At 39.7% G+C, this 23,626-nt stretch overlaps 1 pseudogene across 1 annotated transcript; it reads left to right on the top strand.

The window, feature by feature from the left end:
- The first annotated feature begins 5,415 nt into the window (after window positions 1-5,415).
- Window positions 5,416-21,062, top strand: LOC114290652 (putative oxidoreductase At4g09670 pseudogene; annotated as a pseudogene). The gene is made up of 3 exons (XR_014333864.1): window positions 5,416-5,893; window positions 6,980-7,072; window positions 20,341-21,062. The product of XR_014333864.1 is annotated as a putative oxidoreductase At4g09670 pseudogene (transcript).
- Window positions 21,063-23,626: the final 2,564 nt, after the last annotated feature.

Below are 23,626 nucleotides of genomic sequence, written 5' to 3'. Positions count from 1 at the left end.
ACCACATCTTGAGCCCTTCCAGTGAGGCATATCTGGATAAGTTACAAACCTAGGAAGCTGAACCTTCAAAACAAGATCCTAAGCTTCCCTAGGCAACTTAACAGATATAGCACCCACATTCCATCTACCCTCTTCATCCAAGAGAGTATCCACTTTATCCGAGCTAATGAGGTGAGAATTAGGAAATAAGGAGGCCAAACTGCACTCCCCACACCACCAATCATGCCATAAGGATACATTAGAACCATTGCCAATACAACATTTACTACCCTTGACGAGAATGTCACGGGTTTTAAGAATGCCCCTCCAAGTGAGAGAAGCTTTTCTCTTACTAGAATAGTTGAGCAGGGAGTCCCTGTAAAGGTATTTATTTTCGAGAACTTTAGCCCATAAACAGGACTCCCCACTAAGGAGTTTCCAACCCAATTTAGAGAGTAAAGCAATGTTACTATCCTTGGCCTTCGGAATGCCAAGCCCACCAGATTTCTTACTATTGCACACCGTATCCCAATTCACTAAATGAATCTTTTTGGAGGTGCCCACATCACCCCATAAAAAATTCCGGTTCAGTTTATCCATGTCCTTATACACTCTCACAGGTAAGTCCATAGATTGCATCATATACGCCGGGAGGGCAGAGGTAACCGAATTAATGAGGGTGGCCCTCCCTATGATAGATAACATATTCGCTTTCCAACTAGTCAACCTGCTCTGGAGTTTTTCAAAAATGGAAGCAAAGTGTGCTCTGCTCACTCTGTTATGAAGCAGTGGTATACCAAGGTATTTACCCAAATCATGGGTGAGGGGAACACCACAATTGCTACTCAAACTCCTAGCCTTAGAGGTAAGCACATTTGGAGAAATGAACAACTTAGATTTAGCGATGTTAATTTTCAAACCCGAGCAGTTGCTAAATTGATTTAAAACAGCCATGATGGTATCACAATTCCTAGATTCAGCCTTGGCAAAGAGAAGAAGATCATCAGCAAAAAATAAATGTGAAATAGCAGGTCCCCTAGCAGAAGCCTTAGGCCTTTTTGATTGACTGGAAGGTGATAAAGTAACCTTAATTACAAGAATGAATATTCAAGCAACTTATATTTTAAATAAGAGTTAATTACCTAAAAGCCATATTTATAAATGTTATGATAACTCAGGTTCTATTTAAGATTTTTTGAATCAATAAGCCCTATTTAGTAAAATTGATAATATTATCAGTTTTTTCCAATTTTTTAAAACTAAGAAACATTATCAATTTTGCATAGTAGTATTCGAAATAATTGTTTCACTAATTGATAAAAAAAAAGCAGAGCATGAGATTAAACGTTTTTGCCCTTCTACATATTGGTTTGATTCAACTATCCAATAAAACTGAAAACATTATCAGTTTTTTTTCATTTTTAAAGGTTTTTTTTTTATTTAAAGTTTTGCACATCATCGTTCCATTATCATGCTTCTTTATAAATAAAATTTTTTCTGTTTTTCACAAAAAAAATAATTTAGTTTTTTTCAATTTTTTCAAAAAAAAAAATTAGTTTTTTTTTTTGCACATTTTTTTTTTAGTTTTTTCAATTTTTTCAATTTTTTTTTTGGCAGATAAATTTTTTTTTTCAATTTGAAAGTTGATGTTTTAAAGTTTTGAAAAATAAAATAAATGTCAAATTATCATATTCCTTTATAGATAATTATAAATGATGAATAATCATTATTTGAAGAACAATTCCAACTATTCAAAATGTAATGGGACTTTAAGGTTTAAAAAATCTTTATTAAGACTTAATAGAATATAATTTATAAATTAAGACTTATATATAAATGTCCTTTTAAATAAAAAGTTTAAATGCAAATAATTAATAAATATGATTTAAATTTAAAAATATTTTTAAAATTTGGTGACTGCCTAAAATCATTGTGCAGTTTATGCCACGTATTGAACTCCTTCACCCTCTCTCTCAAGCACACATATTTAATATCTATCTATCTATAGGCTTCCCAACCTGTTTTTCATGTGATGTCCTAGGTACATAATCCGATTTCAGTTGTGCTAGAAGGTCTTAGATATGAATACACAAGACAAAAATACACAAGAATAACAAAACAACAACTACTACAAACAAAGTAATGTCACACAACCACAGATACAACCTAGCGACAAACCCTAATCATGACGAACATACATGACGCATACCAGCCAATCACACAATAGCTCGTCACACACATTACAAACTGGACTAGTGAACATACACACAACAAAACACACACCAAAGATACACACACCAAAACGAGGACCACAAATTCCATTTGGCCCCAACGTATAGTCCAAAAACAACTACTGCAACCCAACGCAATAAAAAGAAATTCCAATTACAACATTACGGCTTACACCCACGATGTCACACACTCACACATACAAAACCAATAGACAAACCCTAATCGTAAAAACAGGGTAAAACGACAAACCAAACATGGTAAAACTGCAAACGACAAACCAAACATGGTAAATCAAATAAAGGTATCACGACGATCATACACACACATCCTAATCGTAAAAGCCCCCAAATCTTTTGCCCTAACACACGAAAACATATGAACAATATACAGGGATGGGTGATATAGAACCTGTCGCCTTCATCGTTCCAGCAACGACCACTAATAACGACACGCAACAAATCCCTCGTACGGTGTGGTCCCCTTGCAGCACCTTCTTCGAAAACCAAAATCAAAATGCCACACAATGACGACAACCAAGCTCAATTTGGTATTTTTTCAACTTTGGGGGGAATCGATAATGTAAATCCCAACAAAATAGGGTTTCAAACAACAACATGCATTGAAAGTGGGAACGACTCATATACGCAAACCCATTTTATGCGTGTGTTTACGGGTCGAATTCGGGTAAAATGGGGTCCATTGTTCTGTGTTTCACGCACTTCTCATTAGCCCACTAGAACAAAAACAATAAAAAACAGTAAAAACCCTTAGTGTACTTTCACACTGTGTGTCACAAAACCACGCGCAGACCGTTGCACATTCTTCTAAAACGCAGGGCTAAAACATCACGTCAAGCACAACTGTAACACTAATCAACAAAAACCAGTGGCAACTCCGTCTTTTTCCAACACAAAGGACCAAATGGATCAAAAGAAAATTTTTGGGACTAAATGGAACACAAGTTCAACATTTAGGATTTATGGGTAACTTTTCCTAAATTTAATTACGAAATGTTTTAATTTTTTTTTTAACGTATAGTCAGATAGGTGAGTTTAAAATTTATAATTATCTTCTGAGTTAGCTCTATGCTAGTACAATTTATTTATTTGTTTAATACAAGTTGAATTAAAATATATTTATCAATAAATCTCATCTCACAAATAAGTATTTCAATTAGTCTCAAGTTTTTTTTATTGATCTGTTTATTAGTGGATAGTTTCTTTTCGTGCGGTCATATTTTTAATTTTGATAGTGTTTTGGTGAACAATTATATTCTTTTATTAATGTGACAGGTATTAATATGACATTTTAACGATGTGACACTCTAAAAAAATTAATAATTCTTTAGTGTATATTTCGTAAATGTGATAACATAGCGGGTATGATGTAATACTCTAAAACTTTTACTCAAAAAAAAAAAAAAAAAAAAAACTCCTTAATATATTTTTTCCAAATGTAACAACATGACGGGTATGATGTAATACTCTAAAAAAATTAAAAATTCTTTAATATACTTTTTCTAAATGTGACGTGTGACACTCAAAAAAATTCAAAACTCTTTAGTGTATTTTTTTCAAATGTGACACTCTAACGTGATGAATATGATGTGACATTAGTATAATTTTTTAAAAAAAATTTACCAAATACAAAAATACAATAAATTATTTTATTTTGTTGATTTAATGAATTTTTAATTTTTTTACAAATTTTATACTTTTTAAATATATCTAGTTTAAATTGATCTAATCTAAATATAATGGTGAAAATAAAAATAAAAAACTTATATTTATATATAAAGATTTATACAAAAAATATCATAAAAAAAGATAAGATGGTCATTTAAAAAATTTTAAAATATGGAATCAGTAATCTAAGAGCAATTTATAATGAGATTATAAATATCAGAGAGTGAAATGTAATTTTTAAAATGAGAGAAAGATCTGTATTAAATAAAAATAAATTATCAGTATAATTTAACCTACTATAATTTATAAGATTTTTTTAATTATTTTCTTTTACGTAGTCTATTCAAATAAGACCGGAGAGTAATCATAATTTTTGTTCTCTCTCAATAGGAGGAGAAAAAATTTTCTTTCTTTATACGGAGCTGCTACATAGCTCGAAATCGGCGAGCTCGAAATTGGCTCGAATCCAAAACGACGACGTTTTGGAGAATTTTTTTTTTTTTCCGTGTTTTTTGAAGATGAATGTGAAGAAGAAGCAGAAGAAGAAGAAGAAGAGAGGCGAGGGAGCAGCGTCTGCAGAAGAAGAAAAGAGACGAGGAGCAGCGTCTGCCCACAAGCTAAGACTGATACTGCAGCTATTTGAGTCCAAACCCAAAAATAGTTTAAACCCAAAACCTGGTTGAGTTGCAAAAGTCCAGATTTCTTGTACAAAATTTGGGGTTTGTTCTTGAGGTGCATGGATAACATCCAAGAACCCCCATTTTCCGCAGTCAATCCTTCAACAAAAAAAAAAAACAAAACAAAACAAAAAGAGCGATTCATCTTCAGATCCAAAAAAAAAAAAAAGAATCAACATCTTCATCAACACATCATCATCAACATCTTCATCAACATAATCATCATCATCATCAGCCAACAAATTTTTTTTTTCCCTTCATTTTCAGATCCTGATCTACCAGAAAAAAAAAAAGTAGAGAAACAGAGTCTGAAAATGGCAATCGGCGATCACCGCCATCACCACCATCACCGGTCTTCTTCTCTTCCTCCTCCTTCTCTCCATCTTTTCTTCCACTTCTCTTCTCTTCTCTCTCTCTCACCTCTGTCTATTATTGAAAGGCAAGGAAAGGAAAAGAATAAAAAAAAAAAAAAGAAGGAAGAAACCCAAAATGGTTTCGAGCCAATTTTCGAGCCCAAGTATTCGAGCAACGGGTCATTTTCCTTCTTTATATAACGAATCATTTCTTTTTTATTTTATATTGAACTAAATCATTTCTTTTTCTTTACTCTTTCCATATCCAAACATAAGTTTCGGAACTAGTTAATATAATTAAAAATTCAAAAAAATAGCATTAAAAAATCAACAATTCTTTTTTTTTTTTTTTTCCTTTTCCCTACATATATTTTTGTACAAATTAAAAAAATTAATTAAAATAGTGAGTTTCAAAACAATCATGCTATTTATTTTTCACTTTTTAAAAGGTCTTGGGTTTTTTAAGAAGTTTAAAACCAAGAGTAAAAAAAATCAGCAACTTAAAAGTCAAACATAAAAAACCCACATGCATTATAAAGTTCATATTTCACTCTGTTTTGGGGGAAAAAGCTATATCGCCTGAAACGATGTCGGAAACGCCTGTCCGATTCGGAATACTGGGGTGTGCTACCATAGCACGCATGCTATCAAGAGCAATTAGACTCGCACCAAACGCCTCAATCTCCGCCATCGGAAGCCGTTCGATTGACAAGGCCTCGAAATTCGCGTCCGAAAACGGCTTCCCAGCGTCGGCTAAGGTCTACGGCAGCTACGAAGCTGTGTTAGACGATCCAGAAGTCGACGCCGTTTACGTGCCTCTCCCGACCAGCTTGCATTGAAGTGGGCCGTTTTAGCCGCCGAGAAGAAGAAGAAGCACCTGTTGCTGGAGAAGCCGGTGGCGCTGGACGTGAAGGAGCTTGACACGATTCTCGAGGCGTGTGAATCGAATGGTGTGTGTAGGAGGGGGGTTCGAGAAAGGAGTTGGAAAATTCGAAGATCTTCAAAGATCCTTGAAGAACAACTTCGAATTCTCTAGAATATGATGAGAGGCTTAGATTCTTCAATAATCTCAACTTAGGAACACAACAACAAAGGAGATGATGGAGATAAGAGATTGGGTGAAGAAGAAGGCAAAATGGCTAGAGAATAGAATAATGGCAAGGCTCTCCCATTGATCTCCCACTTTCACTCTCAAGGTTGATAATGGAGAAGGGAAATTAGTTCTTTCCCAAGAGTTAAAAATCTCCAAAATTCATCCCTTGTAAAGCTATGGGTGGGTGCTATTTATAGGCACCTCATGATGTAGGATGGAGCCCATGTGCAAGGCACATGGGGGATATTCTCTCTAACCACCTTGTCCGAGGAGGTGACCTCTCCGAGGAGGTGACATCTCCGAGGAGGTGACTTCTCCGAGGATGAGAAAACCCCGAAGAGGAGATCAATCCCTCGGCGAACCCTTCTTCTTAGCCACACCTAACCAATGATCCCCAATCATCCCAAAGGGTCAGGGGTAGTCCCAGAGGACGTCCTGCCGCAAAATATTGCCGAGTCTCATGGACCCCCCGGGGTCGTGCCACCTCGACCCGGGTATAGGCTAGTTTAACCGAAGAGTGAATTTGTCTCCACTCACCGTCCTCGGGATCGGGTCCTTTGTTCGAACTCCATTACGCCCATGGTTCTGGTGCGTAGATCCCGGAAAGCTCCGAGCCCGCAAGTGTTCTGGGACTCATTAACGGAGCGACTTCTAGATTGCGTCTGAATCCGTTCGAAGCCAAGTATTTCGGACCTCTAGGTTCGTGGATCCGAACCCTTTCGAGTCCGAGTGCCTCGGATCTCTAGGCTTGCCTAATACCCTTTCGAGTCCGGGCCCGAGTAAGTCTCTAGGTTCGTGGACCCGAACCCTTTCGAGGCTTACAGCGATTCAATCCGTTTGATGGCGATAAATCTGGGCCCACCGATTCTTGGACTTGCGATAAATTCGGGCCCACTAATCTTGGGCTATTGGGCCTAAATAATTTAGTGGGCTCAAATTAGCCCCTCTTACAGTGTGCAGTTCATGGACGCTACCATGTGGATGCACCATCCTCGGACGGCTAAGATGAAAGAGTTCCTCTCCGATCCGCGGCGTTTTGGGCAACTCAAATTGGTATTTTCCCCCATTTCTCTTGCATATGCAAGGAGAGCAATGTTATATCTATTTAAAGTCTTACTAATAATTTTATTAAAAATATATATGTCTAACTATAATGATATTGAAATATTGTTATTTTTTTAACCACCAATCACGCATATTGTATTTTTAATAAAATTGTTAGTATAGTTAAAATTATTAATGGAACGAAGTGATTCAACAGCCGATTGTAGTGGGATGGACTTGGACGAATATAAAAATGATTGATTTTTCTTTTTAAACGATTTATCAATTACTCTGAGCTAATTAGAGTAAATTTAATTTTACTTAATTATATATATAATTTTTAATGATTTTTTCAAAATCTACTGAGATGCCCATGTTATTGTCTAACATTATGGCTCAGTCAGGAAAAAAGTAAAAAAAAACATTATTGCTACGGGGCACCCTTACGTGGAATATGTTTTTGGAATTTTTTCAACCAAACATGTCTTTGAAATTTTTTCTCCAAAAACATGTTTGGAGAGACAAACCAAACATGCTCTTGATGTCTCTAAAGTCTCTGTATATGGATTTTGTGTTTATTCCTTTTGTGCATCTAGCACAATTGCAAATATTTATGAGGGCCATTAGGACATGATGACTTGTCTTCTATGAAGCGCATATACGGACATGGATGCGGATACCTAAATTTTCAAAAGAAAAGGAGACACAATACGCTGGAGACACGTTTAATATATATAGTTTTATTTATTTGTTATATGTCTAAAATTGAAAAAAAAAAAAAGAAAAAATAATAAATAGAAAAAATTAAAAGAGGGAAAAAAGAGGCCCTCATGTATAAATAAAAAAAGTAGGGTTTTTGTTATAAAAAAAAGTATTTTCAATTTGAGAAGAAAAAGAAAAAAAATAAATAAAAAGTAAGAGAGAGAGAGAGAGAGACGATATGCGAGAGACAGAGAGAGACGATCTATAAGCGAGAGAGAGACAAATTGCAACAGAGAGAGAGACGAAAAGCACACAAAGAGAGAGAGAGAGAGAGAGAGACGACCTTCGAAGTGATGAAATAAGAAGAAAAACGAAGCAAATAAGAAGAACGAAGGAGGACATACCTTGATTTAGGGCTTCAACTGGTTCTTCACACTTTTGAGCCTCAACATGTTCAAGTTCTTCTTCACCTTCTTTTTTTTTTTTTTTTTTTTTTTTTTTTTTACAAAATTAGAAAATATAGATGTATATATTTTTTAACCAAAGAATAAAGAAGCATTTTTTTATTTTTTTATTTTTTGCTTAGAAAACAGCAGGCACATTATATATATATAGACTAATAGAATAATGCCACAAACCAAACTTCTTCTTTTCCAGGCTGGCAACACAACAGACCCTTTTTTTTTTAATTTTTTTTTTTATTTAAAGAAAAGGGACCAAAAACCTAATTGATAGCTCACTTTTTTTTTTTGTTATAGCCATTGCGGCGCCTTTTTCTCTGTAAACTGAGAGACCACCCCAGGTTTCCTTTCTTCTTCTTTAAGAAAAACTTGTTTCTACAATACCAGAGCCCATTTCGGCATACTTTCTCTGCTGCGATTTCATCACTTCTTGCACACCACTGCTGCTTCCAGCCTCTGCTGTCCAGAGATAGTCTCGGAGTTTCCTTGCAGAACTTCCACGAAGATCTATTCCCCTCTTTGAATTCAAAAAGAGGAAGAGGAAGCTGCGATTTCGACGGAGTCACAACACTGGCCGTCGGAGATTTCATCTCCGTTACCGGAGAAACTTTCAAACGGTCAGGACTCGGCGACGTCATTGCTCTAGTTTGCTGTGGCTTTTCCAATTCAATGGAAACCGCCGGCGATCCAACAGAATCCAGGGAATCCACCGCCGCTGTGGGAGGTAGACGCTTCGTGGCGTATAGTCTCTTTCCTGACAAAATGTGGTTGCGATCAAAGCGCTGAAAAAAAACCAGCCATACAACCCATCTGTTTCTCTATGTGCTTCTCCAGATTTTGGTCATGGATTATACCCGTCGTCACTTTCCGGCGATCGTCGTAACTTCCAATCAAGTTCTTTATCTCTCTCTATTCATCAATTCACAGTCTCCCACTCCCTTAGCTTAATTTCTCATTATTGTCTTCTCCTAAATATCTCTATCTCTCTATATGAATGCTTTTGCTTTATCTGCTCCAAACACTGTCTACTTTGCCACTGCCAATCGGTGCCGTTACTTCATCACAGCAATGTCTTTGCCGAGCGTCGTTCACCGCGCCGTCAAACTTCAAGAGAACCAGCCGCAGTCTTGCCTTACGTGGATAATCTTGACTTATGGCTTATGCCATTTGTTGTTTCTTCCTTCTTTTAGCTTCACGCCTTAATCATTGTTACATTAGATCTGTGAGCAAGTATTTGAAGCCCTCTTTTTGAACTTTTTATTTGTATAAACTCTGATTTATAAATTTTTGGATAATGTAACCCATAAATTTCTGCTGTTGCACATCTTGATGAAGAGATCTTGATTTTTTTTGTGTGAATATTGGAATAATCAATGTTGAATCCTTGCTAATTTTATTGAAGAAATCTGGCTTTGTTGTCTTGAATCCATGCTATTGAATCTTGAACCTGTGCCGATAATTTTGACAATAATTTTGACATACATACAGGTTTGATGTTGAATAATTAATTATTGTCTTGTCGATCTTGTAGATGCTCGGAAGATAAATAGTGGATGCCCGATGCTTTGCCTTCGTCTTCGACTGTTCAACGCGAACCACACGTCGCCCACTCAACGCGATGTGTGGTTTTGCCTAACACCATCCAGCTCGTTAGTCTCACAGCCCGGCGCTATTTTTTTTTTTTTCGGAGTTTGAATCTCGATTTTTGTATACTCACTGGATTCGGCCGTGATTAATCAAAGTGGACCACGTCGCCCTTTCAACGCGTCGTTGGTTCGTCTAGCACCCTTCTCACTTACTGTTTGTCCAAGCTACACTCACTGCTGCCGCCCTGTCTTGGCTGCCCCTAGCGCTGGCTCTAAAGATCTCGGCCTTAGTTTTCTCCGACGCTGCTTTCTGCTGCAAGTTGGCCACCGGCTTCAACTATTCCAGCACCGACCACACGTTGCCCACTCAACGCGACGTGTATGGTCGCCACCTTCTTTCCGACACCATTGCTGCTTCCGGCCTCAACTTGTCCAACGCCGACCACGCACGTTCGCCCACTCAACGCAACGTGCGTGGTCTTGCCCAGCCTAGCTCAGTCCTGTTGATTACAGTCTATAAAACCTCTCTGATTTCAACTTGAATTTCCAACATCGGCTTCGGACTTCACCCCTCTAACAGTCCCAAATTTGTGAGTATGAAATTCGGCTCCCTCTTCCTCTCGTTGAATAATAAAGATGATATATTGTTGTTTGTTTAACTTGTGGATGCTTGGGAAATACATAGCTGATGCCAAAATTTTGTGTGACCGTTGTAGCTTTACGTCGGCTTGAGAGGAATTGGCCCGGAGAGACAAAAACTTGATTGTTGCATTTTCATAAACTTGCTCAGAGTAACAAAATTGTTGTAACTTAAATAGATCATTATTATTTGTTGATGTTGCCTCATTCTGATAATGCCTGAATCATGATCTGAAATTGATATTGTTTGTCTCGTTTGTTGGCTTTGCTATTTCAGGCAAATGAATTCTTGTTTGAAATCCACGACCTCGGGGGCCCTTAGAACCCGCACTAATGAAAGCAAGGGCTGTTCCGCGGAAGTCTGAACAGCAGCAAGACTGTCCCTCGGGAGGCTCTCCCTCAGAAGTCCGAGCAGGAACAAGGCTGTCTCTCGGAAGTCCGAGCAGAAACAAGGCTGTCCCTCGGAAGTCCAAGTGGATGCGCACTTCTACTTCGGCAGCTAATGGAAGCAAAGGCTATCCCTCGGGAGTTCGAGCAGGAGGCAAGGCTCTCCCTCAGAAGTTTGAGCAGAAACAAGGCTGTCCCTCGGAAGTCCGAGCAGAAACAAGGCTTTCTCTCGGAAGTCCGAGTGGATGCGCACTTCTACTTTGGCAGCTAATGGAAGCAAAGGCTATTCTTCAAAGCTCGCACTAGCGGAAGCAAGATCTGTTCTTCGAAAGTCTGAGGCGGAGAACACACTCTACTTTAGCAAGACAGATCCTCGAAGCTCACGCTGATGGAAACAAGATCTGTTCTTCGAAAGTCTGAGTGGGAGCACACACTCTGCTTCAATAAGAAAGACCCTCAAAGCTTACATTGATGGAAGCAATAGCTGCTCTTCGGAGGTCCGAGTGGGAGTATACTTCTACTACGTCAAGAAAGGTCTCTTCAGGTTGGTAACCGAGTCTACCATTCCTTTTTCTTCTCTGAGGGGCAACAAAAAATTGAAAACTGTTTCAAGCAACATAACACAATGAAGATATACAATGTAGAGAAAATAACTTTTAATGGAGATACATAATATAGAGGAAATAAATTTCTTCATAACATAAGAAAGATAGAACTTCATGCACAATGCAGTAAATGCAAACTGTAAATGTCATAGGTAGACTTCTTTCACGGAATGTTGAAATTTGCCCCTAGAGTTGCAAGATCATTTGGAAAGCTTTCACCAGCTGCTCGGGTTGTGGCCATCATGCACCATCATAGCTATGTCTTTGGATCTTTCTGTACAGACTGATATCCACATCCCCGCAAGACTTTTCATGGATCTGTTGTAGTCGGAAACTTGCTTCTTGTTGGCCAACACACCAGGCTAGGAATCCGGTACCTCCTCGGAAATAAAGTTCACCTTGAATAATTATGAATTGGGCAAGCTTGGCCATAGTCAATTTTCCAACTTTGCTTCTGAGTTGTTCGAGGACTTCTCCTCTCCAGTCCTCCGGAAGGCCTTTGTTTTCAGGTATTATCGAAGGCTCTATTCTCTTCTTGATAATGATTGTCGCCTCCTCCTCTGGGATACCAACTCTTGCCCCTAATGTAGCGAGGGCATCTGAAAACTTGTTGTCGGAACGAGGCACATGCTCTATTTCGACCTTCTGAAATTTGTCAAGAAGCCTTTGGACTGTTGTTCGATATGTGGCCAAGGCAGGCTCCTTTAAGACGAACTGTCCTGAAACTTGCTTCACTATCAACTTTGAGTCCCCCCGAATCTGAATCTTCTTGATACTGTGTTTCTCAGCCGCTATCAAGCCTATCATAAGAGCCTCATACTCGGCTTCATTATTCGAACAATGGAAATCCAGTTTATAAGATAAGTAAAACTTTTCCCCACTTTTACTTGTAAGGACTATCCCGGTTCCTCCTTTACCTCCGGCTGTTGCTCCGTCAAAGCTCAATGTCTAAAAGCTTTCCTCGGAAGCCATAGCTGCATGCACCTCTCCTCTTAATTTTTCATTCACCGGTTCATAGTCACCACTTGGAAATTGAGCAAGGAGGTCAACAAAGGCTTGGCTTTTGATCGCCTTGGGAGCTACACATGTGATCTCGAATTCACCCAGTGCTAACAACCATCTTGCCACCTTCCCGGTTAGAGCAAGCTTGCTGAGGAGGTATTGAATTGGATCACTTCCAGTAATAATCTGAATCTGATGTGTTAAGAAGTAATGTCTGAGCTTTTGGGCAGTGAATACCAAAGCTAAACAATGTCTCTCTACCGGAGTATATCGGACTTCTGCTCCTCGAATCTTCTGGCTGATGTAATACACCGGGCGTTCTGCTCCATCTACATCTTGGACCAATAATGCCCCTATGGACTTGGGGGTTGAAATTAAGTACAACATTAGAGGTATCCCGGGCTACGGGGCTATCATGGTCTGAGGCGAGGTCAAGGCCGCCTTGATTCTCTCAAAGGCCTTTTGGTGCTCCTGGTTCCACTCGAACTTGGCATCTCCTTTTAACAATGAACCGAAAGGGGCAGAGATCTCTGCAAGTGCTGGGATGAACCTCCGAATATAAGACACATTCCCGAGGAACTTCTTTAACTCCTTCTGAGAATGCGGGGGAGGCATTGCTCTGATAGATTTGACCTCGTCTTCATCTGGGCTAAGGCTCAAACTTACGAATACCGGCCTCGGTGCATCTTGTCCATCACTCAAATCTATTTCAATAAGTTGTTCAGGCTGAGGCTTCGGCCCATCTTGCATGCATTCTGGAGCTACTTCAGGCTTTATTACTATATCATTGTCAGGAGGCTGTTCTTTTGACTCGGAGTCGGTGACTAAAGAAACCGACTCCCCGCACCTTCATAAATAGTACACCATCTTGCCTCCTTCTCGGGCTTTCATCACCTTCCGAGGAATAGGCGGACTTTCTGGTCTAGACACCGCCCGCTTACTTGATTCTGCCATCGGCTCCTTGTCATCTTTGATATCCTCCCAACGAGGAATTTTGACCCCCCGAGGCTTAGAGGTGGTGGGAACTTCTTTGACAGCCAGTTCGGTGAAGTAGATGGCATCAGAATAATGAGCTTCATGGATCTCGAAAGGCCTTTCTGTAGCTTGAATTGTCACCGTCTTCTTTCCCCATTTAGCCTTAACACACTGATGATAGCTCGATGGTACAGCCCCATATCTATGCATCCAGGTCCTCCCTAGAATGATGTGATAATTTGCCTCAGAATCGATAATATGGAACTTGGTGGCCGAGCGAATCTCTCCAACGACTAAATCAACTATTACGCATCCGATAGTAACTCTCCTTTCTCCACCGAAGCCAGTGATGACTATCGGCTGCTTCACAATGCGTTCTTCAGAGATTCCGGCTTTTTCTAGAGTAGCGCGAGTCATAATGTTGATAGAGGCTCCACTATCTAGAAAGGCCCTTTTGAACTCAACCCCGTTAATAAAAACAGTCACATAAAGCGGGCGATTGTGAGAAAAAGGATACTTTCGATCAGCCTCGGAGAAAGTAATGGCACTAGATTGCTCTTTTGCCTTCCTCGGGATAGACCCCTCAGTCGACATGCATTCCTCATGGTGTGCCTCGGCTATATTAATGATAGACTTGGTGATTTCCGTTCTTGCCTCCCTGGAAAGTCCAAGCTGGTCAAAGAACTGCTTGAACTTTACACAGTCTTGCAGGGCTTTGGCATAGTGATCCGGATCTTTTTCCACTCTTGGAGGCTCGTAGTTAACCATCTCCTCGGTCTCCTCAAAATAAGATGCCACATAAACATGGTGTCCTCCTCTTCCATAGCATTCTTCTCCTCCTTCTGGATCAAAGGGATCTTTGCCATGAGTCATAAATGTTCTGCCCTTTGGATTGAGAGCACTTCCATAGTAAACTTGCTCACCCTCTGGCTCGAGGATGTCGTCCAGATAACAGTCATCGTCATCGAGATTAGCGATAGCCTCGATCATTGGGCCTTCATAAGCTATCATAGCAACATTCTTGCCCTTGTCTCGGTGTTGAGGATATGGTTGTTCTCGGATGTCTTGAGTCCCTCACTTTTTGAACCTCAATTCGTCTGCCTCGACTTTATCTCTGAAGATTTTCCTGAGAGTCCAACACTTCTCTGTTGGATGTTTCAATGTACGATGGTAGACACAAAATTCAGGGCTCTCACGGTCCTTTTTTGATGGCATTTCTTCAACATAAGGCAATTTTAGCTCTCCGTCAGCCACCCATTCCTTAACTAGAGCTTTCACTTCCTCGATTCCACATGGATAAGAAACATTCCCCTTTTCACCATTATATTGCTTTCTTTTCTGGCCTCTATGACCTCCTCCTTGTGAATTTCGGGTATCCGGGGCAGAGGCAGCAGCAACGATAGGTCCACGAGATGACTTGAAACTAGTCTTGTAACTGGCTTTAAATCCGGACTCCTGAGCCTGAGGAATGCTAATGTTCCGAGCTGCTTCTATTAATGCCGAGAAGGTGGGTAGCTTGTGGTTAACCAGAAACATTTTGTACCTGCTCAATGCCCCTTCTAGACAAATTTGAACCAGATAACTCTCCTCAACTGCTTCATGACAATCCACGGCCTTGTCCTGAAACCTTTTGACGTAGTCAAGGATGTCTTCACTTTCTTGTTGCTTCTCTTTACACAATGTAAGTGTGGTCACCTTCTCCGCCACTTGAAAGAACTTGGAGTGGAATTTGTTAACCATTTCCTCCCAACTTCGGACAGAGTTTGGGGCCAAATTAACATACCAACTATATGCTCGGTCGGTGAGGGACTTAGAGAATTCTCTCAGTCGGAGGACGTGGTTTGAACCATGAATACCTAGAGTCTCGATGAATCGCACAACATGTTCTCGGGCATTTCCTTGTTTGCCGTCGAACTTGATGAACTTCGGCACTGTATATCCCTCAGGGTATGGATAGCTCAGCATCTCAATGGGGTAAGGCGGCTTGACGTCTGGATCAGGTAAAGAGGGTAAGGTCCTCTTGCCCCGTTCGAGATCGAACATGGCCTGCACATCGGCGAGAGTGAGAAACTGTTGGGGGAGAGAGTTTGATGGTGGTATTCCCGGGACTTGGCTTATGTACCCGAAGACTGAGCTAGGGGCGTCTTGGCCATTCTGGTGTTGCGAATTCATCATTGGTGAGGACATTTGACGATACTGGCCATCAGCGCCTATAGACAAGCCAGTTGGTGATGGGATATTGAATTGAGGCCCGTAAAGTCCACCGTACGGCGCCGCTATACCGGGTTGTGCTTGCAGATTTGTTGTCGGCACCAAAGGAGGCCCGTTTGGTGCTTGGGTAACATTTACTGGTGGCGTGACAAGATTAGGTACGGGCAGAGCTCCCTTTTGCGCCATCACGCTCCTTATGTTTTCCTGGACACCAACAGTCGCCGGAGCACCATTCATTACACTAGAAACTCCCCTAGTCACCATTGGATCTTGGCTTGGCACGCCATGGAGCCCGGGCATGGGCAAACTGCCGCCGCCTACTGTGGTTTGAGCATGTGTTACTGTGGCCGTGTTGCCATGAGCCATAGGCTGATTGGGGCCTACTTCTCCTTGGATTTGATTTTGCGCTCCGGCGAGAATAACTCCACCACCAGTTTGATTCCCGTTTGGCGCCGGTGCAAAGTTAGAACTCATCACCAACATGGTGTGAGTGAGATTCTGAAGAGTGGTAAGAATCTCTTGCTGAGTATTCTGAAGTCCTTGAATGGCTTCAAGCAAAAGTGGTTGATCTGGAGTCATGGTTCTGTCATCACCACCATTAGAGGATCCTTGTTGGTGAACTTCATCTTCTCCCGCCATTCTTGTTGGAGTTGTGTGGATTCCAGATCTCGTTGAGACCATTAACCAATCCGCCTCCCCAGCAGAGTCGCCAAAATGTAGGAGGGGGGTTCGAGAAAGGAGTTGGAAAATTCGAAGATCTTCAAAGATCCTTGAAGAACAACTTCGAATTCTCTAGAATATGATGAGAGGCTTAAATTCTTCAATAATCTCAACTTAGGAACACAACAACAAAGGAGATGATGGAGATAAGAGATTGGGTGAAGAAGAAGGCAAAATGGCTAGAGAATAGAATAATGGCAAGGCTCTCCCATTGATCTCCCACTTTCACTCTCAAGGTTGATAATGGAGAAGGGAAATTAGTTCTTTCCCAAGAGTTAAAAATCTCCAAAATTCATCCCTTGTAAAGCTATGGGTGGGTGCTATTTATAGGCACCTCATGATGTAGGATGGAGCCCATGTGCAAGGCACATGGGGGATATTCTCTCTAACCACCTTGTCCGAGGAGGTGACCTCTCCGAGGAGGTGACATCTCCGAGGAGGTGACTTCTCCGAGGATGAGAAAACCCCGAAGAGGAGATCAATCCCTCGGCGAACCCTTCTTCTTAGCCACACCTAACCAATGATCCCCAATCATCCCAAAGGGTCAGGGGTAGTCCCAGAGGACGTCCTGCCGCAAAATATTGCCGAGTCTCATGGACCCCCCGGGGTCGTGCCACCTCGACCCGGGTATAGGCTAGTTTAACCGAAGAGTGAATTTGTCTCCACTCACCGTCCTCGGGATCGGGTCCTTTGTTCGAACTCCATTACGCCCATGGTTCTGGTGCGTAGATCCCGGAAAGCTCCGAGCCCGCAAGTGTTCTGGGACTCATTAACGGAGCGACTTCTAGATTGCGTCTGAATCCGTTCGAAGCCAAGTATTTCGGACCTCTAGGTTCGTGGATCCGAACCCTTTCGAGTCCGAGTGCCTCGGATCTCTAGGCTTGCCTAATACCCTTTCGAGTCCGGGCCCGAGTAAGTCTCTAGGTTCGTGGACCCGAACCCTTTCGAGGCTTACAGCGATTCAATCCGTTTGATGGCGATAAATCTGGGCCCACCGATTCTTGGACTTGCGATAAATTCGGGCCCACTAATCTTGGGCTATTGGGCCTAAATAATTTAGTGGGCTCAAATTAGCCCCTCTTACAGTGTGCAGTTCATGGACGCTACCATGTGGATGCACCATCCTCGGACGGCTAAGATGAAAGAGTTCCTCTCCGATCCGCGGCGTTTTGGGCAACTCAAATTGGTATTTTCCCCCATTTCTCTTGCATATGCAAGGAGAGCAATGTTATATCTATTTAAAGTCTTACTAATAATTTTATTAAAAATATATATGTCTAACTATAATGATATTGAAATATTGTTATTTTTTTAACCACCAATCACGCATATTGTATTTTTAATAAAATTGTTAGTATAGTTAAAATTATTAATGGAACGAAGTGATTCAACAGCCGATTGTAGTGGGATGGACTTGGACGAATATAAAAATGATTGATTTTTCTTTTTAAACGATTTATCAATTACTCTGAGCTAATTAGAGTAAATTTAATTTTACTTAATTATATATATAATTTTTAATGATTTTTTCAAAATCTACTGAGATGCCCATGTTATTGTCTAACATTATGGCTCAGTCAGGAAAAAAGTAAAAAAAAACATTATTGCTACGGGGCACCCTTACGTGGAATATGTTTTTGGAATTTTTTCAACCAAACATGTCTTTGAAATTTTTTCTCCAAAAACATGTTTGGAGAGACAAACCAAACATGCTCTTGATGTCTCTAAAGTCTCTGTATATGGATTTTGTGTTTATTCCTTTTGTGCATCTAGCACAATTGCAAATATTTATGAGGGCCATTAGGACATGATGACTTGTCTTCTATGAAGCGCATATACGGACATGGATGCGGATACCTAAATTTTCAAAAGAAAAGGAGACACAATACGCTGGAGACACGTTTAATATATATAGTTTTATTTATTTGTTATATGTCTAAAATTGAAAAAAAAAAAAGAAAAAATAATAAATAGAAAAAATTAAAAGAGGGAAAAAAGAGGCCCTCATGTATAAATAAAAAAAGTAGGGTTTTTGTTATAAAAAAAAGTATTTTCAATTTGAGAAGAAAAAGAAAAAAAATAAATAAAAAGTAAGAGAGAGAGAGAGACGATATGCGAGAGACAGAGAGAGACGATCTATAAGCGAGAGAGAGACAAATTGCAACAGAGAGAGAGACGAAAAGCACACAAAGAGAGAGAGAGAGAGAGAGAGAGAGAGAGAGAGAGAGAGAGACGACCTTCGAAGTGATGAAATAAGAAGAAAAACGAAGCAAATAAGAAGAACGAAGGAGGACATACCTTGATTTAGGGCTTCAACTGGTTCTTCACACTTTTGAGCCTCAACATGTTCAAGTTCTTCTTCACCTTCTTTCTCTTCTCTCTCTCTTTGTGGACCAGCAGGTTAGAGTTTTGTTCAGAATTGTGTCCCGAACGTGTCTGACTGCAAAAAATTCAAAAAAAAAAAGGAGACACCTCTCACAGATTGTCAGACACGTGTCTACCATGTGTCCAATGCGTTGTCCGTGTTCGACATGTGTTGGATGCCCATATGCTGTCTTCAGAGAGGTATCCATGCTTTATAGCTTGTCTGTAGGTACAAAATATGAATTTTAGTTGGGAAATCTAAATAAGACCAAAAAAAAAATGCAAATAATAAATTGTACCAGACTATTGCCCACAATTGAGACTTGGGTATTGTTGTATATAAAACATCATATTTTCTTTGAATTTTTTTTTCATAAGATTAATATTTTTTCTTTTATGAGGAGAATATTATTGTAAGTGTGAGGGGAAATTGTTGCATAGTATGTTTGAGTTTTTGGTTTATTGAATAACAATCAACTTTCAGATCTTGGTGGTTCTCCAATTTTCTTTACTCTTGTTGGTGTTCCCTAAAATGTGATTTAATTTTCTTGTCTACTTACCTTTTAAGTAAAGTGATATTTATCATGTGATAAATTTCATATGGATTCACATAAGAAAGCCAAATCTCAAATAATATCCACCATAATTTCATTTAAGAGATGAGGGGAAAAAAACCGTTGAAATTCATCTGGTGATATAGAAGAGCCTCTTCTTTTAAATGCATGAGAATGAAATGGTTGATTTCTTGTTAGTGCTTTATGTGCCTTAGTAACTTTTTGGCTAATTGGCTAAAAAAGTAAGTCTCCAAACGGGGCCTTAGTTTGTGTGGAATTAGGGGTGAGCATGGTTCGGATTGGATCGGATTGGGGTAAAACTAGAACCAATCCGTTATTTACGGTTCCTGAAAAATTGGAACCAATTCAATCCGTTTAAATCATGGAACCAATCCATTTAAATACGGATTGGATCGGTTTAGGACCACGGATTCACATAATTAAATAACAAAAAATATATATATATAACACTTTATTTTCATAAAAATATAAACATAGCGCTATATTAGTTCCATAATAGCAATATGTTTTTCTATAATAACGACATACTGTTTTAGAATTTAAACAACTTTAAGAAAACTGGTTTCACCATAAGTATTTAGACCATTACAAATTAAAACTTAAAACTAACAAACAAAAGTAATAAAAGAAGATATTATACGGTCTTAGGTTTGAGTTTAGATTTTATATAGAATAAGAGAAGATACTATGGGGGAGGATGTATAATAAAAATATAGACTATTTGTATATGGTCCGGATCGGTTCCAGTCCGGAACCGTGAGATTCAATCCAGAACCAATCCGTGAACTACGGATTTTTAATTCTTCAATCCGGAGCCGAACCGCAGATTCAAAAAATCAATTCAAACCTATCGGATTGGACTGGACTGCACTGGATCGGATTACAGATTTCACGGATTCCTTGCTCAGCCCTATGTGGAATCACACCAACTTTCAAAAAGAAAAACAAACACGGTTCATAGAATTTGTGCACAGAAAAATGTACAGAATAGAGACTTTTTGTGAGCTGCACATAGCGAAATTGCGTAATCTTTACTTGTGATTCCCACAGATTCACAGCATCTTTACATTCGATGTTGGCCCTGACTTTCTCAACAACAACATCCGTGTAAAGCCAGATCTTGACGCTCTTGGCACTCTTGGCAATGCAGGGTGGTACTGCATCCGGGCAATCCTCAGGGCTGCTGACTACGACCTTCCTAAAAGCGCAACAGCGTTGCCTGAGAAAACTGAACTTAATCAAGCATGGGTGATTCTATCGTGTGACGCTTCCTTAAATTGGGCTGATGGGAAAGTAGCAACGTTCCACTGCTCTTTCCTCACCAAATTAGCCATGGAATTAACCGCAACTGGAACAGAAGGAAATTTGCACGTTGATGACTTTGTCAGATCGTTAATCGGAGAAAGTGAAGCCAAGTTTTATGCAGCTAGTGATGAGCCAACTGTGACGACAGATCTTCCACAAGATGCACTCATGGTGACAGAGTTGGCTTGTTTAGTTAAGGGTATTAGAGGAAATGGATTGAAGCCGGAGAATAAGTGGCCGGCCATGAGTAGGAAGACGCAGCTGGTGGTGGATGCTGTCAGGGCGTCAATTGAGAGGGGTTTCAAGGCTATTGAAGTTGGAAATTGATTGAGATTGTTCTGGATTATGTTTGGTATCCACGTTGAAATAGAATGGCATTAATGTTGGATAGATTTGGATTAGATTACTGATTTTGTATGTTTATATGGATTGGGGTATTCAACTTGGTTTTAATAAATAACTAAAGCTGGTGTAGAAATGGCAACGAGGTGGGGCGGGGCGGGGTGGGGCCGGGGACCACCCTCCCCGTCCCCGATCCCCGATGGCCAAAACTTCCCCGTCTCCGGCCCCGATCCCTGACGAGGAACCTGTCACAGTCCCCATCCCCGTCCCCAACGGGGATCGGGTTTCCCCGACCCCGAAAAGTCCCCGATCCAACTCTGTTTCAACATTCAACACCATCAACAAATAAAAAAAAAAAAAAGAATAACAGATCATCAAAAAAAACAGATCTGTTTCAACATTCAACACCATCAACTCTGTTTCAACATTCAACATCATCAACATAGATCAACAAAAAAAACAACAGATCAAAAAAAAAATTACAGATCATCAACAGATCAAAAAAAAAATTACAGATCATCAGATCAAAAAATCAATAACAGATAAAAAAAGAATAACAGATCTTACAGGTCTGAGCTGATGAGGACGGCGGAGGAGGAGATCGACGATGTGCTGCACTCCATCAGATCTGCCGTGGCAACGGAGGAGGCGGCGGCAGTGGCCTGGAGGAGGAGGAGGAGGCGGTGGTGGCTTGGAGAAGGCTCCTGCGTCTGTGTCTGTGTGAAGAGAAAAGAAGAGAGAGAGAGTGAGAGAATAGAAGAGAGAGAGCGAGTGTAAGAGAGTGTGAGATAGAGCTGCTGCTGAGTTATTCAACAGGGGTTGAAATGTATATAATATAATATGTAAATATAATAGAGAGTGTGAGATAGAGCGTGTCAGAGAGTGTGACATATATATAATACATACATAAATCGGGGGGCTAACCGGGCCGGGGGGTGGGGCCGGGGCCGGGGATGAAATATGTATTACAGTTCCCGGCCCGAATGTCACCGAGGATTTATTTTTGAATACCATCCCCGGCCCGTCGGGGGTATTTTTCGGAAAAAAACCACTCTTATCGAGGACGGGGGGTCGGGTCCCCGTCGGGCCGGGTTCAAATTGCCATCCCTAAGCTGGTGTGTGATTTGATGAATTCATCTATTCAGTGATATATAGCATTTCTCTTCTAAATAACCAGTGGGTAGTGGAAACCAAATGCAGGTGTACAAAAATGTAGACGTTGTTTCTATTTTGTGTACCTAGTTTTTTTTTTATTATTATTTCTATTTTGGAAAATAATTTGCAAATAAAAATTTTGTACCTAAAACTAAATTTGAATGACTTGGGAGGAAAATTTATACACAAGACTAAACTATGGGCCTGACCTAAATGTAGGAAAATCATATATGTATGGATATACAACGGAATAAAATTTATACTAACCTCCTCTAGTCATTGTTGATCAAGTTGTGTGATGTGTGTGTTTCTTCTGAACCTCTCAATATTATATCACTCACTTCACATTTTATGAATAAGTGTCTTCTAACCTATGTACAACTTGAATGCCTCATTGATGGAAAATCACAGGCCTATTTGTAACTACTAGGTCAGGGACCCTTATCAGATAGATACATTATCAGTTAAACCTTGTTAGTTTCCTTCCATCAAGGAAACTTAATTAGTGGAAATTGATAGGCCTTAGCCAAACCACCATTTAGAGTTCTTGATATTTTAGGCAACTTCAATTATTATCACCCATAATTATCAAAAGATAAATATATATATATATATAAGGATAAATATATAAATAATATATAATATATATAATTTACAAATATTAATATGTATGTGGGCCACATTAAATCTCCTCTTAGGAGACGCAACTTACATTCTCTCACTTGGTCCACAAATTATATAAATATTGTATTGGGTGATATGTACTGAATTATGGCCATTAAACTTTGCCTAAACTTTAATATTGAAATCCTCACACTCCATTGCCAAGTGTTACTACACTAATCATAGCGGTTATGTCCCATTTAATGGACATTTTCTTCTATAAATTATAATGTATGACACTTTTCAATGAGTATTAAATAAAATACTTCAATTTACAAATGACTAATAAATATCCATTCGGGTCCTACTTTACTTATCCCAATGGATAACAAACCTGACAAATACTTTAAGTGCACAATCAAAGGTCATGTATTTATTCTAAATAAATATTGTTTTCAATAGTGAATCCCTCAAAATGAGAAAGTAATTTCATACATCAAAAGAGCTAGTGAGTCCCATATGAACCACATGATCATTGTGTACTTTAGCCGGCAATCCTTCTGTCATAGGATCTGCAACCATTAGCTCAGTGTCGATGTGCTCAATAGCAATTTCTTGCATCTTGACTTTCTCTCTAACAACAAGATACTTTATGTCAATATGTTTATTTCGGCTGTCACTTTTATTGTTTTTAGAAAAGAAAATTGCAGCCGAATTATCATAGTAAATTCTTAGTGATCTTGATATGAAATCAACAATCCTTAGTGTAGACGGCCTCGAGAGAACTCCCCGGCTCCGCGCGCAAGGGCGCGAAATCCATTTTGTTCTTTAGGCTGCTACAAGTTCGGACTTAATGTCACGATTCTGAATCTAATCTTGCAAAGTGCAATGCAAGATCGATAAATCACCAAAGAGTCTAAATCCGACAAAT

Source organism: Camellia sinensis, chromosome 6, assembly GCF_055761805.1.
Source record: "Camellia sinensis isolate YWXY chromosome 6, ASM5576180v1, whole genome shotgun sequence".
Lineage (NCBI taxonomy): Eukaryota > Viridiplantae > Streptophyta > Magnoliopsida > Ericales > Theaceae > Camellia > Camellia sinensis.
This window is presented reverse-complemented; position numbering and strand designations above follow the sequence as displayed.